This window comes from Dipteris shenzhenensis, chromosome 30 (genome assembly GCF_047967505.1).
Source record: "Dipteris shenzhenensis isolate YYH24624 ecotype China chromosome 30, Dip_SZ_1.0, whole genome shotgun sequence".
NCBI classification, from domain to species: Eukaryota; Viridiplantae; Streptophyta; class Polypodiopsida; order Gleicheniales; family Dipteridaceae; genus Dipteris; species Dipteris shenzhenensis.
Window position 1 is genome coordinate 13,677,893 of NC_141625.1, and position 14,767 is coordinate 13,692,659.

The following is a 14,767-nucleotide window of genomic DNA, read 5'->3' on the forward strand; positions in this document are numbered from 1 at the left end:
TAGCATTCTAAATGTGTGTGTTCTCATCGCAAAACCCCCTTTTTTAAACCCCCCCTTGCTGACGTGGCGTTTCCCCGTTTCAGCCCTCCCAGAAATCCCGAAACGTTTCCGTTCCATGTTTCCCCGTTTTCGTTTCCCCTAACTGTGGTTTATATAGTGTGCGGAAAAAAAAAAACCAATCGACCTAAATGAAAGTTTAAAAAGAAGCTTCTAGGGTGGATCCCGTAGAGTTGGGAGTCCGGCCAACCCTGCAGGTGTCGCGCCCAACAGGCCATACACTGTCTGGTAGAATTGCATTATTGGAGGATGCCTTGTAGCAGATTTTAGCTCAACAATTGCAAGCAAATGTAGGGCAATCCGAGCTCAGAAAATGGTTCATAGTATGTCTACTAGACCATCTCATGAAGAGAAAGGTAAAGCTCCAATGGATCCTAAAACCAGTGTTCATACGATCGAGCCTAGGAGAGCTAAGGTGCCTAATATTGCCAATTATAGGCCAGATAAGTATTAGCCATAGATTGGAAAATGCACATTTATCAATTCAAGATGAATAATGTGATGTATGTCTTACAGGGTGAAAAAGATATATCTCAAGGACCGTTGGTTTCCGTAAAGGAAGTTTGAGAAGCTCAAGAAGAGTTTTTGTTTCTTTGTACAGCATCGGTAGAGCCGACTCATGGTCCTTCGGCTAGCACTGATGTTACCCAAGATGGGGAGATGGCCAAGTTGGCTGATCAAATAGCAGAGGAGTTCTCTGATTGTTTTAGGGATGAGTTGCCTTATGGGTTACCTCCAGAGCGGAATGTTCAGCATAAGATTGAGCTAATCCGGGGGCAGAACCTATAAATAGACCTCCCTATAGGTTAAATTTTACCGAAGAAGCGGAGGTGCGAAGACAACTGGAAGAATACCTTAAGCTGGGGCAAATTCAACCCCGTTTCTCACCTTTTGCTTCGCCAGTGATATTGAAGAAAAAGAAGGACGATACTTTTTGCCTCTGTATAGATTACAGAGCATTGTATAATATCACTGCTAAGCACAGGTATCCAATGGCTCGGATCAATGATTTCCTAGATGCATTGCATGGGGCCATAATCTTCAGCAAGATAGATCTTAAATGTGGCTACCATCAAATCCATATTAGTGCCGAGGAAGTGCATAAAATCGCTTTTAGAAGCAGGTTTGGACATTATGAGTTTTTGGTAATGCCGTTTGGAGTTACCAATGCTCCAGCTACATTCATCATGCTTATGAACGATTTACTATGCCCGTATATCGAGAAGTTTTTGGTACACTTTATTGGCGGCATTCTTGTTTTCAGCAAAAGTGTTGATGAGCATCATGAACACTTGAGAATAGTGTTCAGTACTTTGAGGAAAGCCAGTCTCTATGTAAATAAAAAGAAAAATGTACTATGTATGGTATGACTTGAATATTTAGGATTCATTATTACTCCATATGGGGTAGAAATGGAGAGTTGTTAAACTTAAGATTGAATTTTTGCAATATGTGCACTCAAGGTATCGCACTCTTCCATTTTCAACTTATAAAATTGCATTTTCAAAAAAACCTTGGAGTTGGTGATTTTGTTACCAAATATATTCTCGAGGCGTGCCTAAATCTCCTTGGCCGTTAACTTGAAGTCGATGTGATGAGTCAAAGAATCATCTAGGCAAAGCCCGATGATTGCGATGGCTCTCGAGTTGTGTTGCTTCCAAATCTTCCATGTTGGAGGCTCCGTTGATGTAGCAAGATCTTCATCATCTTCAATGGCATCCCAAACATTCTCCTTCATGAGAAGGAGTTGGACCTTCGTTTGCCATGTGGGAAATCCTTCCCCCGTGAATTTTTCCACAAGCAAGGAACTTGTCGATAGTGAACCCATTGTCGCAGAGAGATCTGCAGTGTGTCCCTTTGACAGGCAGCTGGCGTAGAATGGTGTCCGGCAATGTGCAGGCGCAAGAGAATGGCGGGCTGTTCAGGGGTGAAGCTGAAACGATAGCAAGCTGTTCAGGGGCGAAGCTGGAGCATAGGTGACAACAATGTGGCTGAGAATTGCAGGCTGCTTGCTGCGGGCAGTAGCAAAGGTGTGGCGCCTAGGAGCTGAGCGGGTATTTGCAGCAAGGAGTTACGAGCTGAACTGCCATGAACTAAACAGTCACCACGAGCTGAGAACTCTAGTCGAGTTTGCTTGATGAAGCCATTGTTGGTGAGGCTCGGGTGGAGGAGTTGAGCTCAAAAATGGAATAGAAAAGGCAGTCCTCCAAGGGGAATGAGGGGGAGGAGCTTCGATGTCCTCAACCTCTTACCTCAACCTCTTGGAAGTTAGCCTAGCTCTGATACCATATGAAGATGCAAGACATGGAATGGAAAGGAAAGTAGAATAGCAAGACTAGGCAAACATAATGGAAATGAAAGAATGCTAGAAAGAAATGTACAACCAAAGTAAAGTACTTACATGATCAAGAAAGGCTTCAGGCTTGATTGATTTGACATGAGAAAGTACAAGGATAGGCACACACACACTCTAAGTGTCAAATGTATATGGGATAAGTCCCATACTGACACGTGGCACTCTAGGATATAAAGTAGTATAGTATTACTCTAGAACTCAATAGAAACATACTAAAAGTTGAAGGGTCAGTGAGACTGAAAAAAGCACGTACAAGGTACAAAGTACAAAGGTCGATGAGAAACGTCGTCACGTCAAAACTAGGATAATGATAAATCTAAGTACAAGGTACTTGTACCTAGACCTAGGACTAAGTGTCCTAGGTGTCACATAGGACTAAGTGTCCTATGTGGCCTAAAAGGCACCAACACTACAAGTGCCTACACGCTACAGTAGAGTGTGTTTGGCTTCGACAGTTACTTACAGATCTTGTTATTCGCCAGACATCCTCCACTATTGTCTACACTGACAGCCAGAGTGCTTTGGCCATTGCGCGTAACCCAGTGTTTCGTGCGCGTACCAAGCATATTGAAGTTCACTATCATTATGTTCGGGAGCGGTTGTCAGCAGGAGACATAGAGTTGTCCTATCTTCCCACGGAGGACAACATAGCAGATATGTTTACAAAGGCACTTCCTCGTCGCAAGTTCGAAGTGTTCCGATAGGCTCTACACTTGGTTCCCTTTGTTACATGATCTAACATCCCTTGTACATTCATAGGTGGCTATATCCTTTTGGATGAACATGTGCCACCATGATGGTAGTAATCCTGGATGTGGGAGCAAATGTCTCCCCAAAGTCAATGCCTTGTTGTTGAGCATACCCTTTTGCAACAAGACGGGCTTTGTATCGATCTATGCTGCCATCAGATTTCCTTTTTAATTTGTAGACCCACCGCGTTCCAATGGCATGCTTGTCGGGAGGGAGATCTACTAATTCCCATGTGTCATTTTTAGCAATAGATTGTAACTCAGCTCTCATTGCATCCATCCACTCTTTGCTGTCAAAAGCATCTTTATGGCACAGAGGCTCTTCATTGCAAGCTGTAGCAAGGAGTGCAAACTCGAGAAAGTGACCATGCTATCTGTTCCCTGATCTTGTCCGGGCAGCAAAAGGGTGATCTTGTTTGCTGTCCCTCAATGTATCAAGAAGCCATCTGGGAACTTGCCTTTGCTGTCTATTGACAGCTCTTTCTTCAATGACTGCATCATCAGTAGTGGGATCATTTTGTGCCGGAAGAGAACCCTGCAAATCAGCATGAGGTTGTGGCTGATTATTGCTTAGTGGAGGGCCTGCAGGAGGCTCATGTTGCTGGTCAAAATCCTCTTCTGATGATGGTAGAGGTAACCAAGATTCAAAGGCATCAAACATGCTTTGCAGTCCACAAGAGGAGAAGCTGAATGTTCAGCAAAGATTACATCTCTACTGACAATAATCTTCCAAGTATTTGGTTGATATAATCGATACCCTCTGCTCTCCTAGCTGTAGCCAATAAATATGCATTTGATTGCCTTGTCATCAAGCTTATGTCTCAGCTGAGATGGTACATGAACATATGCAAGAGACCCAAAAACTCTCATGTGAGAAAGTGAAGGCTTCCTGCCTTTCCATGCTTCATAAGGTGTAATATATTTCAATGCCTGCGTAGGTGATCTATTCAGCACATAGTTGGCACATATTACTGCATCAGGCCAAAATTTATTGGGCAAAGACTTGGCCTTAAGCATGCATATGGCCATCTCCATTGTGGACCTATTTTTCCTTTCAGATTCTGCTGAGGAGTGTAAGAAGTAGTGCATGAGTGAATAATGCCCCGTGAAGACAGAAATGCATCAAACTCCTTTGACATATACTCTCCCCCCCTATCTGTGTTGAGGGTGACAAGCTTGCATCTCCTGATTCATTCTCTACCATATTCAGCCATCTCTGAAAGCATAAGAAAACTTTAGATTTTGCCTTTAAAGGATATACCCAGCAATATCTTGTGAAATCATCAATGAGAGTCATGAAATACTTATACCCCCCAAGGGCATTTGTCCTCATTGGGCCACAGACATCACTGTGTACTAGCTGCACTTTCTTTTGTGAGAGTTTTGGACAATTCTTTTGAAAAGGAAATCGATGCACCTTACCCAAAAGACAACCCTCACACACATGTTTGGACATGCCAAAGATGACTTTCAGCAAGCTGTGAATCTGAAATAGCCAATGCTTCAATAGAAAGTGCAGCTGAATGATGATCAAGGTGACAAAGCCCTTTTTGCAAAGTGCCAGTGAGAACTATGGCATTGTCATCACGAAGATCATAAACTAGACATCTGTAGCCATCAAAAATCACTCTGAAACCTGAAGTAGCAATTGCTGAAATTGAAATCAAGTTGACTTCAATGCCAGTCACAAAAAGAACATTTGTCAGAGTGACAGGATGGCTTAAAATGGATGTGAGCTGCACATCTCCAACTCCTTTTACAGCATATGAAGCATTATTAGCACATGTAACAGTCCCCCCTCGAGGTGCATCAGCTAAAGAATGAAACAACTGTCTGCAAGATGTGACATGCTTGGAAGCACCACTATCAAAGTACCAGAACTGAGCATCATTAGCAGTAAAGAATGCATCAACTTTGGATGGATCAAATGAGCAGTGGACAGCCCATGCCCAATCATCCTGAAGAGCATGTGCATGTGAAGCATCTTCTGGCTCATGGGATTCAATAGCATGAGAGGCATTAACTGTCAATCCTGCTTTCTTTTTCTCTGAAGCAATGCGCTTCCTGCATTCTGAAATGTCATGTCCAGGCTTGCGACAATAGTTGCATCTTTTCTTCTTTGCCTTATCTGCTGTATTTTTAGATGCATGGGAGGAATTGCAGCTGCTATGCGTAGATTTTGGCTTGCCCATAGGCTTGGAAGCCTTGCCTCTTCCTGTCTACTGTGAAGCAAATGCATGATCAGGAATAATGGCTTGTCTGTTAGCTCTACTTTGCTCTTCCTGCAAACGCAAAGAAACTAGCTGATCAAAAGAATAGTGGTCTGGATTACCCATGGCCACTAATCGAAGGGTTGTAGCAAACCCTTGATGTGTATCTAGCAGTTCATTCAATGTGGTACTGACAAGCTGTGAATTTGGCACCACCTCATCAATGTTGGCAAGCTCTTCCATGAGGTCCTTGACCTTTGTCAAGTATGCATCCATTGGCTCACCTTCATTCATACTGACTTCCTGTAATTGGCTTCTCAAATATGCAACACGAGCTTCATTGCGAATCTGATAGAGAGAAGCCAATTTATCCCAAGCATCCTTTGCTGTCTTGCAAAACCGGATGTGTGGAATAATGATTCTCTTGCATGATAAGGCAATGCATGAATGTGCATTTGCATCTCTTGCATCCCATCTTGACTGTTCTTGAGTTGGAAGAGCAGCAGCACGAGTGCTAGAGGAAGAGGCATCAGGAGGAGTACCCCCTGCAGAGGGACCAGCAGTAGAGGCAACTAGTGTAGCATGGGCTGGCCTCAGATCAGCCCCAGAAACAATATTCCACAAATGCTTTGCAACAAGAATATGTTTCATGAGATAAGACCACATCGGATAGTTGGTGCCATCCAACTTATCATCTTCACGAAGAACTCCAAATAAATCTTGATTGTTCCAAGCCATAGCAAATGTGATACCCTGAAAAACACCTGAAAAACCAAAAGCCTCAAGGCTATCACTGCAAAAAGCTGGCTTTCCAAAAATGACAGCAAATATCTGCAAATTTCTGACCCAAATCAAAGGGCAAATGCAGATCTGACCCAAATGTGACTGTGGCAGGCAATGTTCACTGCAAAAACAGCAAATCTGGCAGAAGCCCCAAATTTATTGAGGGCAAATAGGCCAAAAAGAGGGCAAATGCAGAAAAGCCCCAAATTTTGCCGAAATTTTTGCAAATGTGACCCAATGAAGGATAATCTGACTCAATGTCCTGCAAAAGTGACTCAATGTCTGATAATCTGACCAAATGTATAGCCTCAAGGCTTTAAACTGAAAAAGTATGATTGACTATCCCAAACACCAGCTGAAATTTAGCTCCCAACACAAAAGCCCCAAATTTTGTTGACCTGAGTGATGACGTGGCACAATGTGACAGTCCTGAACCTGAAATTAACTGAGAACTTCAATTTTCGGAAAGATTTCAGTTGTCAACCTTGTCCAAAATATTGTATTGGCAGGTTGAAGGTCGAGATATCAGAAGCCCTAAATTTTCCTGTTGGAAATTAGGGCAGTCAAATACTGTCCAAAAACAGTAAAAGACTGCAAATATTGATTGTGTATTATCTTCTGGTCCCCTGAGCATAAAGCTGAGACTGAAAAGACCTCAGTAGATAGAATATAACAGGCCACGAAGCTGATGCAGCAGATTGAAGTGCAAAAACGACTGGAGCATAACTGGAACTGCGCTTAGGCACCTCGAAATAAGTGCGTAACTGCAGGTGTTTTGTGTGGGGATCTGAACAGGTCGCAATAGCAGAACGACTCCTGCAGACGACTGTGAAGAGGTGACTGAAGGTTCACGGAAGCTGGGCGCCTCGATTCAATGAAGCGTTGCTTGAACTAGGCGTCTACTGAAGGGAAGTACAAAAGTGACGACTGATGGCCACGGTACTGTGTAGAGCCTCGAAACTGCTGCAGCTGGAGCCTACGAGGAGTCACCTCAGTCTGGGAACAGCAAAGAGACGCTTGGTGGCGACGAAAGAGCTCAGGAAGCCTTGGACAGCAAACAAAGAAAACGTACAGTGATCCGTACGTATCTGTACGGAAGTCCATACAGTTGTACGGACAGTACGAAAAACGGAGGCGCAAGAAGCAGATCTCGCTCGGATACCACTGAAGGGTCAGTGAGACTGAAAGGAGCACGTACAAGGTACAAAGTACAAAGGTCGATGAGAAACGCCGTCACGTCAAAACTAGGATAATGATAAATCTAAGGACAAGGTACTTGTACCTAGACCTAGGACTAAGTGTCCTAGGTGTCACATAGGACTAAGTGTCCTATGTGGCCTAAAAGGCACTAACACTATGCCTACAAGGCACATACCATGGCCTATAGGGCATCACTAGAACCACCAGAAGATGGCCTACAAAAGTCACTCAAATTGACTCCATTTCTTAACAGAGAGTGCTCTAACGACCGAGATTAGAGAAACTCAAAAGGTGGACGAGTTCGTCCAAAGTCTTTGGCCTAAGGCTCATGTACTTGAACCCGGGGAAAAGGGTGACCTGGCATCCAGAAAAGGCCAAACATATGCACGATATACCATAAGAGATGGTATGCTGAAAAGAAATGGCAAAGTAGTAGTACCTAATCAAAACGATCTCAGGCAGAGAGTCATTCAACAATGCCATGATAGCCCATGTGCGGGACATCCAGGAGTCGAGAAAACGTATGATCTTGTGAAGCGAGATTTTTTTTGGCCAAAAATGAAAAAACATATTCATGAATATGTGACACGTTGTTTTTCGTGTTAAGTAAGGCAGAACAGGTGAAGCCACCCAGACTTTTACAGCCTTTGGAAATACCACTAAGTAGGTGGGAGAGCATCTCCATGGATTTTATTGTAGGTCTGCCTACGACACAAGGTGGATATGATTCTATCCTTGTGGTAGTTGATCGTCTTACCAAGATGGCTCACTTCATCCTGACTAGAGAGTCTGTTAGTGTCCCGCAAGTGGCGGATTTGTTTATTAAACATATATTTCGTCTGCATTGAAACATTACGAACTGATTTCTGCCTTCCGTTCATGGAATCACGGGCACCGGCACTTGGTTTCTCCTCCCAGCCAACCTCGTTGGTACAAAGCTCACAGATAGTATATTACGTAAAAGCTCATGCTTGCATTTTCCCAACGAGCCCCAAAACTCCCTGGATGAATCTAGTATGCCACATGTCATAATTGTAGGGTCCTTCCTTAATGCATTATTTACCTCTCTCTTGGGATATCTTTAAAACATTTGCCCCTAGGCACATTTAATGCATTAAAGTCCCTTAGCCTTAGATCCACCTAGTCTAGTGCCATGTCACCCTCACCAAGGACCTTGACCATTTATTCCTTTTTGATCATTTACATGAAGTCCAAACAAATATAATACAAACATTGATCCTTTAAAGGAAAATGCCGACTGACCCTTCCGAGGTCATGTTACCTCGACTTGAGCGTAACATTCCTTACCTCTTCAGCATCAGCGTCCTCGATGATAAAGTTTGGGAACACTCTCCGTAACTGGTATCATATTCCCAGGTAGCTTCTGATAGAGGTAGACCATGCCATGCAACCAACACTGTGGGTATCTTCCGATTGCATACTTGCATTGTTCCTCGGTCCAAGATTCTTGTTGGTTTGCGTCTTGCATTATCCTCTATCTCCTGAAACAAAACAACACCTTCGACTAGTGAGTCACCTGTATGCAAAAATTTCTTTAAACGAGAAACATGAAACACTGGGTGCACCTTACAACCCTGTGGCAATTCTAATTTATAGGCTACCTTGCCTATTCTTTTTAGAATTAACCATGGCCCACAATATCGAGGTGATAACTTAGCACACTCTCCTGCAGTCAAAGACTTGAGTGCGAAGGAACTCTGAGAAAAACTTTTTCTCCTTCCTTAAATTCTCTAGCGGATCGATTTTCATTCGCATATGCCCTAGCTCTATCCATAGCTTGGCGGATGTTAGCTCTCGCAAGTGCTAGCATCTCCTGCATCTGAACCACAAAGTTTGCGGCACTAGGCACTTTCTGAGGTATTCCAACTATAGTTGGATTTGCTGGTCTATAACCATAGTTCAGCTCAAACGGACTGAACCCTGTAGAGGAATATTTTCTATCATTGTAGGCAAACTCTAACAATGGCAACCACTTGTCGCATGTATGTTGCCTCAATGACACATATGCTCTAAGCATATCCTCTAAAATTTGGTTGATTCTTTCTGTCTGTCCATCCGTTTCTGGATGATCCCCACTACTCATTCCCAACTCAGTCCTTAGTGTCTCAAATACCGCAGTCCAAAAATGACTAGTAAATTTGACATCTCTGTCTGACACTATGGATTTGCGTAATCCATGCAAACGAAATATATGTCTAATAAACAAATCCGCCACTTGCGGGACACTAACAAACTCTCTAGTTGGAATGAAGTGAGCCAACTTGGTAAGACGATCAACCACCACAAGGATAGAATCATATCCACCTTGTGTCGTAGGCAGCCCTACAATAAAGTCCATGGAAATGCTCTCCCACTTGCTTAGTGGTATCTCCAAGGGTTGTAAAAGTCCGGGTGGCTTCACCCGCTCTGCCTTACTTACCTGACACGAAAAGCAACGTGTCACATATTCATGAATATGCTTTTTCATCTTTGGCCAAAAGAAATCTCGCTTCATGAGATCATATGTCTCCTCGACTCCTGGATGTCCCACACATGGGCTATCATGGCATTGTCGAATGACTCTCTGCCTGAGATCATTCTGATTAGGTACTACTACCTTGCCATTTCTTTTCAGCAAACCATCCCTTATGGCATATCTTGCATAAGTTTGGCCTCTTCTGGATGCCAGGTCATCCTTTTTCCCCGGGTTTGAACACATGAGCCTTAGGCCAAAGGCTCTGGACGAACTCGTCCACCTTTTGAGTTTCTCTAATCTCGGTCATTAGAGCACTCTCTAACACCGTGAAACTCATGTTATGCATAATGCGTGACAACGCATCAGCAACTTTATTATCCTTCCCTCTTCGGTACCGGATCGTCAAATTAAACTCCTGCATGAGTTCTGCCCACCTAGCTTGGCGGCCTCTCAACTCAAGTTGTTTACAAAAATGTTTCAGAGTATCATGATCAACATCCACATAAAACTCTGATCCATACAAATAATGTCTCCATGTTTTCAAAGCATGGACAACAGCATACAACTCTAATTCATGAGTTGGCCAATTTCGTTGAGAGGGAGAAAGCTTCTTGCTTTCAAATGCTACTGGCCTTCCCTCTTGAAACAGAACTGCTCCTACCGCAATGCCACTTGCATCGGTTTCAAGGAAAAACGATTTCTGGGGATCAACTATTTTTAACACCGATCCTGAGACCACAGCTTGTTTTATGGTGTTAAAGCTTTCATGTTGATTCTATCCCCATATAAAAGATACTTTGTCTGAGGTCAGATCGGTCAATGGCGATACTATTTCGGAATATCCTTTGATATGCCTTCGATAAAATTGGACAAATCCCAAGAATGACCGCAAAGTGGTCAGACTCTAAGGGATTGACCAAGTCAGTATCGCAGCCACTTTCTTTGGATCCATTTCTACCCCCTCAGGAGTAATTATGAATCCTAAATATTCAAGTTTTACGATACACAGTATAGTTTTCTTTATATTTACATAAAGACTGGCTTTCCTCAAAGTACTGAACACTATTCTTAAGTGTTCATAATGCTCAGTAATACTCTTACTGAATACCAGAATATCGTCAATAAAGTGTACTACAAACTTTCCGATATACGGATGTAGTAAATCGTTCATAAGCATGACGAAGGTAGCTAGAGCATTGGTAAGTCCAAAGGGCATTACCAAAAACTCGTAATGTCCAAACTTGCTTCTAAAAGCAGTTTTATGCACATCCTCGGTTCTAATACGGATCTGATGGTAGCCACACTTAAGATCTATCTTACTGAAAATTACGGCCCCATGTAATGCATCTAGTAAATCATCGATCCGAGCCATCGGATACCTGTGCTTAGTAGTGATATTATTCAATGCTCTGTAATCTATACAGAGACAAAAAGTATCATCTTTCTTCTTCTTTAATATCACTGGCGAAGCAAAAGGTGAGAAACTTGGTTGAATCTGCCCCAACCTGAGGTATTCTTCCAGTTGTCTTCGCACCTCCGCCTCTTCGGTAAAACTTAACCTATAGGGAGGTCTATTTACAGGTTCTGCCCCGGGATTAGTTCAATCTTATGCTGAACATTCCGCTCTGGAGGTAACCCATAAGGTAGCTCCTCCCTAAAATCCTCTGTTATTTGATCAGCCAGCTTGGCCATCTCTCCATTTTGAGCAACATCAGTGCTAGCCGAAGAATCATCAATCGGCTCTACCGATGCTGTACAAAGAAACAAAAACTCTTCTTGAGCTTTTCGAATTTTCCTCACAGAAACCAACGGTCCTTGAGGTATATCCCTCTCACCTCGTAAGACATACACCACATCATTCATCTTGAATTGATAAATGTGCTTTTTCCAATCTATGGCTGGATTCTTCCTAGAATGCCAAGCCTTATCCAGGGCTATGTCTGCATGAGCAAGCTTAGTCATTTCAAAATCAAGCTTCTCAGCATAGTCCTGAATTCGAAGCTCCAACTGGGTAACCCTTTGGTCCCATACTTCAGTTGAACTTCCATCTGCCATCCTGACTGTATATGCATAGTCAGATGGGCTAGTTTTTAGTTTCAGCCTCTTTACGAGCTTGGAGTTAATTACATTGTGCGTTGACGCTGAGTCAAACAACACAATGACCTGATGATTAGCTACTTGCCCTTTCATCTTAATTAACTCCGTATCACTAAAGGCTGTATACCCCGTTGTTGCGGGCTTTGATAGGATATTATCAGGTGCACTAGTTACTAACTTAGCAACAGACACACATAACAAAAAAGGTACTAACCTTTGAGAAGATCCCGCTAGCTGAATTTGCATCTGTTCTGCTCTAGGACTTCCCTCCATTGCCACGTCGCATTCTGAGACCATCATCTCAGCCATCCGACGATCTTTGTTCCGTGGACAATCTTTCCACTGATGAGGCTGAAGGCAACCAAAACACAAGCCTTCTCTCCTCGCTTTTTCTCTTTGCTCTGGGTTTAAAGAAAACTTCGACCAAGCCCGAGCTGCCATTGGTGTTACTTTTCTTTTCATTCCAATGGTGGTACTTGATTTAGGAGTCTCAATTGGTTTTGCCTGCTTGGCTTGACCACTAGACTATGAGGCACCCCCTTTGCTAATCCACTTCTTCTTAAACCCAGTTTTCTTCGGTTACCCATACTGAGTCCCAACCTGCACAAACCCACTTGGTCTGTTCCCTTTTGCATCTTCATAGTTCAGGGCTATGGCAATCGCTTCATCTAGCGTGTTCGCATACTTAGCCCGAACTTCCATCTTTATTCGATCATTCAATCCAAAGATAAAATCTTTTAATTGGATTGACTGAGGTAGGGGTTCATCAACCTTCATTACACTTTCTCCTCACGAGATGGTATGGCAGACATACTATGCACCATTTTCCTAAGTTCAGACTGTCCCACATTTGTTTGTAACTACTGCGCTAAAATATGTTGCAAGGCATCCTCTAACATTGCAATTCTGCCAGACAGTGTATGACCTGCTGGGCGCGACACCTGCGGGGTCGGCCGGACTCCCACTCTACGGGATCCATCCTGGAAGCTTCTTCTTCTACTTCCATTCAGGTCAATGGGTGTCTTTTTTTTTTTTTTTAATAAATAATAAAACACCGCTTGAAATTGTAATTACAAATCGAAAATCCAACTTCCAACTTTACAGCTGTAAACTTCAAATACTCAAGACAACAGCTATCCCAACATATACCAAGCTGCAAACCACGAATACTTTTCCCTATGCTAGGGAAATAACTACAAATTTTAAACTGACTGCAAATACCAAAAACTGTAACCTGAAAAAAACTTAAAATTTTCAGAACTTTAAAAAAACTCAATAGAGAGCCCCCTGATCAGATTGCTCTTTCAATTTCAGTCAACGGAGATCTCCCTGCACGTACTTCGAACAATAGATGGATCCTAACGAGAAGCCAGGTCCTCATGCCAAGGTCACGACCTTCGTAGCCAGCTGTGACCAACCAAGGAACAACAAACTAGAAGAACCAACTCTCTTTGTAACCACCGACTAGGTGACCTCTCTATTGGGTTCAATATGAATTTCGTCTCTCAACTTCAGCCAAGAAATCCCGCGCCTCATAATCACCTCAAAAATTAACATGATCGTTTACCACGTTCGCAGGTCTTTCACCCAGCATCGCTTGTCGCGTCGAAGGACCTCCACGTAACGTAAGTATCACGAGCCAACTAAGAGCTGCTCTTGCGAGCCCTCCCCCTCCGTCCCGCAACCTCTACCCCCCCCTAGCTCCCCCCCCGCCTCGACCGCCCTCACCCCCCTGCCTCTCCGCCCTCACCCCCTCGCCCTCCGCTCTCACCCCCCCGCCCTCACCCCCGCCGCTGCCGCCTGCACCCCCTCGCTCTCCGCTCTCACCCCCTTGCCCCTCCGCTCTCACCCCTCGCCTCTCTGCCCTCATCCCCTCGCCCCCCCGCTGCACCCTCACCCGCCCTCCCCCGCCCTCACCCCTCACCTCTCCGCCCTCATCCCCCTCGCCCCTCCGTCCCACTCCGCCCCCTCGCTACGCCTCACCCCCCCTAGCCTCTCCGCCTCACCCCCCCGCCCCCTCGCTTCGCCCGCCCCCCGCCCCCCCGCTTCGCTCCCCCCCGCTTCACCCCCCGTCCCCTCGCTACGCCTGCCCCCCGCCCCTCCCGCCCTTCCGCCCCGCCCCGCCCCCTCCCGCCCCGCCCTTCTGCCCCGCCCCCCCTCCCGCCCTCCCGCCCCGCCCCGCCCCGCCTCACCCCCACTCCCGCCTCTTCACCTCACCCGCCCTCCATCCTCAACCCCCACCCCCCGCCACCTCGGCCTCCCGCCCTCGTTTCCACCACCCTCCGCCCTCCATCCTTCCCGCTCTCCGCCTCCGCTCTCGCCTGCGCCTCCGCTTCCCCCACCCGACTCACGTCGCCCCGATTCACCTCACCCGTCTTCTTCACACCCAGGCTCCACCCCCCCGCATCTATCTCCCCTTTTTTGGGTGGCAACCTCTTCTTCATCGGAGGTCTCGCAGTTTGTCTTGGCGGTATGGCGGCTCCCTGCCCGGAACCGGAGGCCCAGTCGGACCCTCCCTCTCCAGATGCCTACCGCGTTATCTTGACAGAGCAACAATCGTCTCGGGTTCAGGAGGTTGCCAATGACTTTGCCCTTACCTCTGTCTATGGCAGAGTCATTGGACATTCCCCCTCCAGATCAGCCATCAGGGACTGGCTCCAGTCCACTCTCATGCTAGAGGACGGCCATATTGAGGAGGTGGCCCTTATGGGAAGGGGCATCTTCAGGCTCAAACTCACCAATGCGAAAGCTGCGAGCAACCTGATTGCTGGTTCCCCCACGTTAGTGGATGGAAAGATCATTATGATAGTCCCTTGGTACCGTGGATTCAGTGCAGCGG

General features: G+C 45.2%; 1 protein-coding gene across 3 annotated transcripts in view; it reads right to left on the bottom strand.

Moving 5' to 3' along the window:
- Positions 1-14,767, bottom strand: part of LOC147881743 (magnesium transporter MRS2-2-like) — a 108,534-nt gene that overhangs the window by 33,546 nt on the left and 60,221 nt on the right. The gene's annotated exons all lie outside the window — the stretch shown is intronic.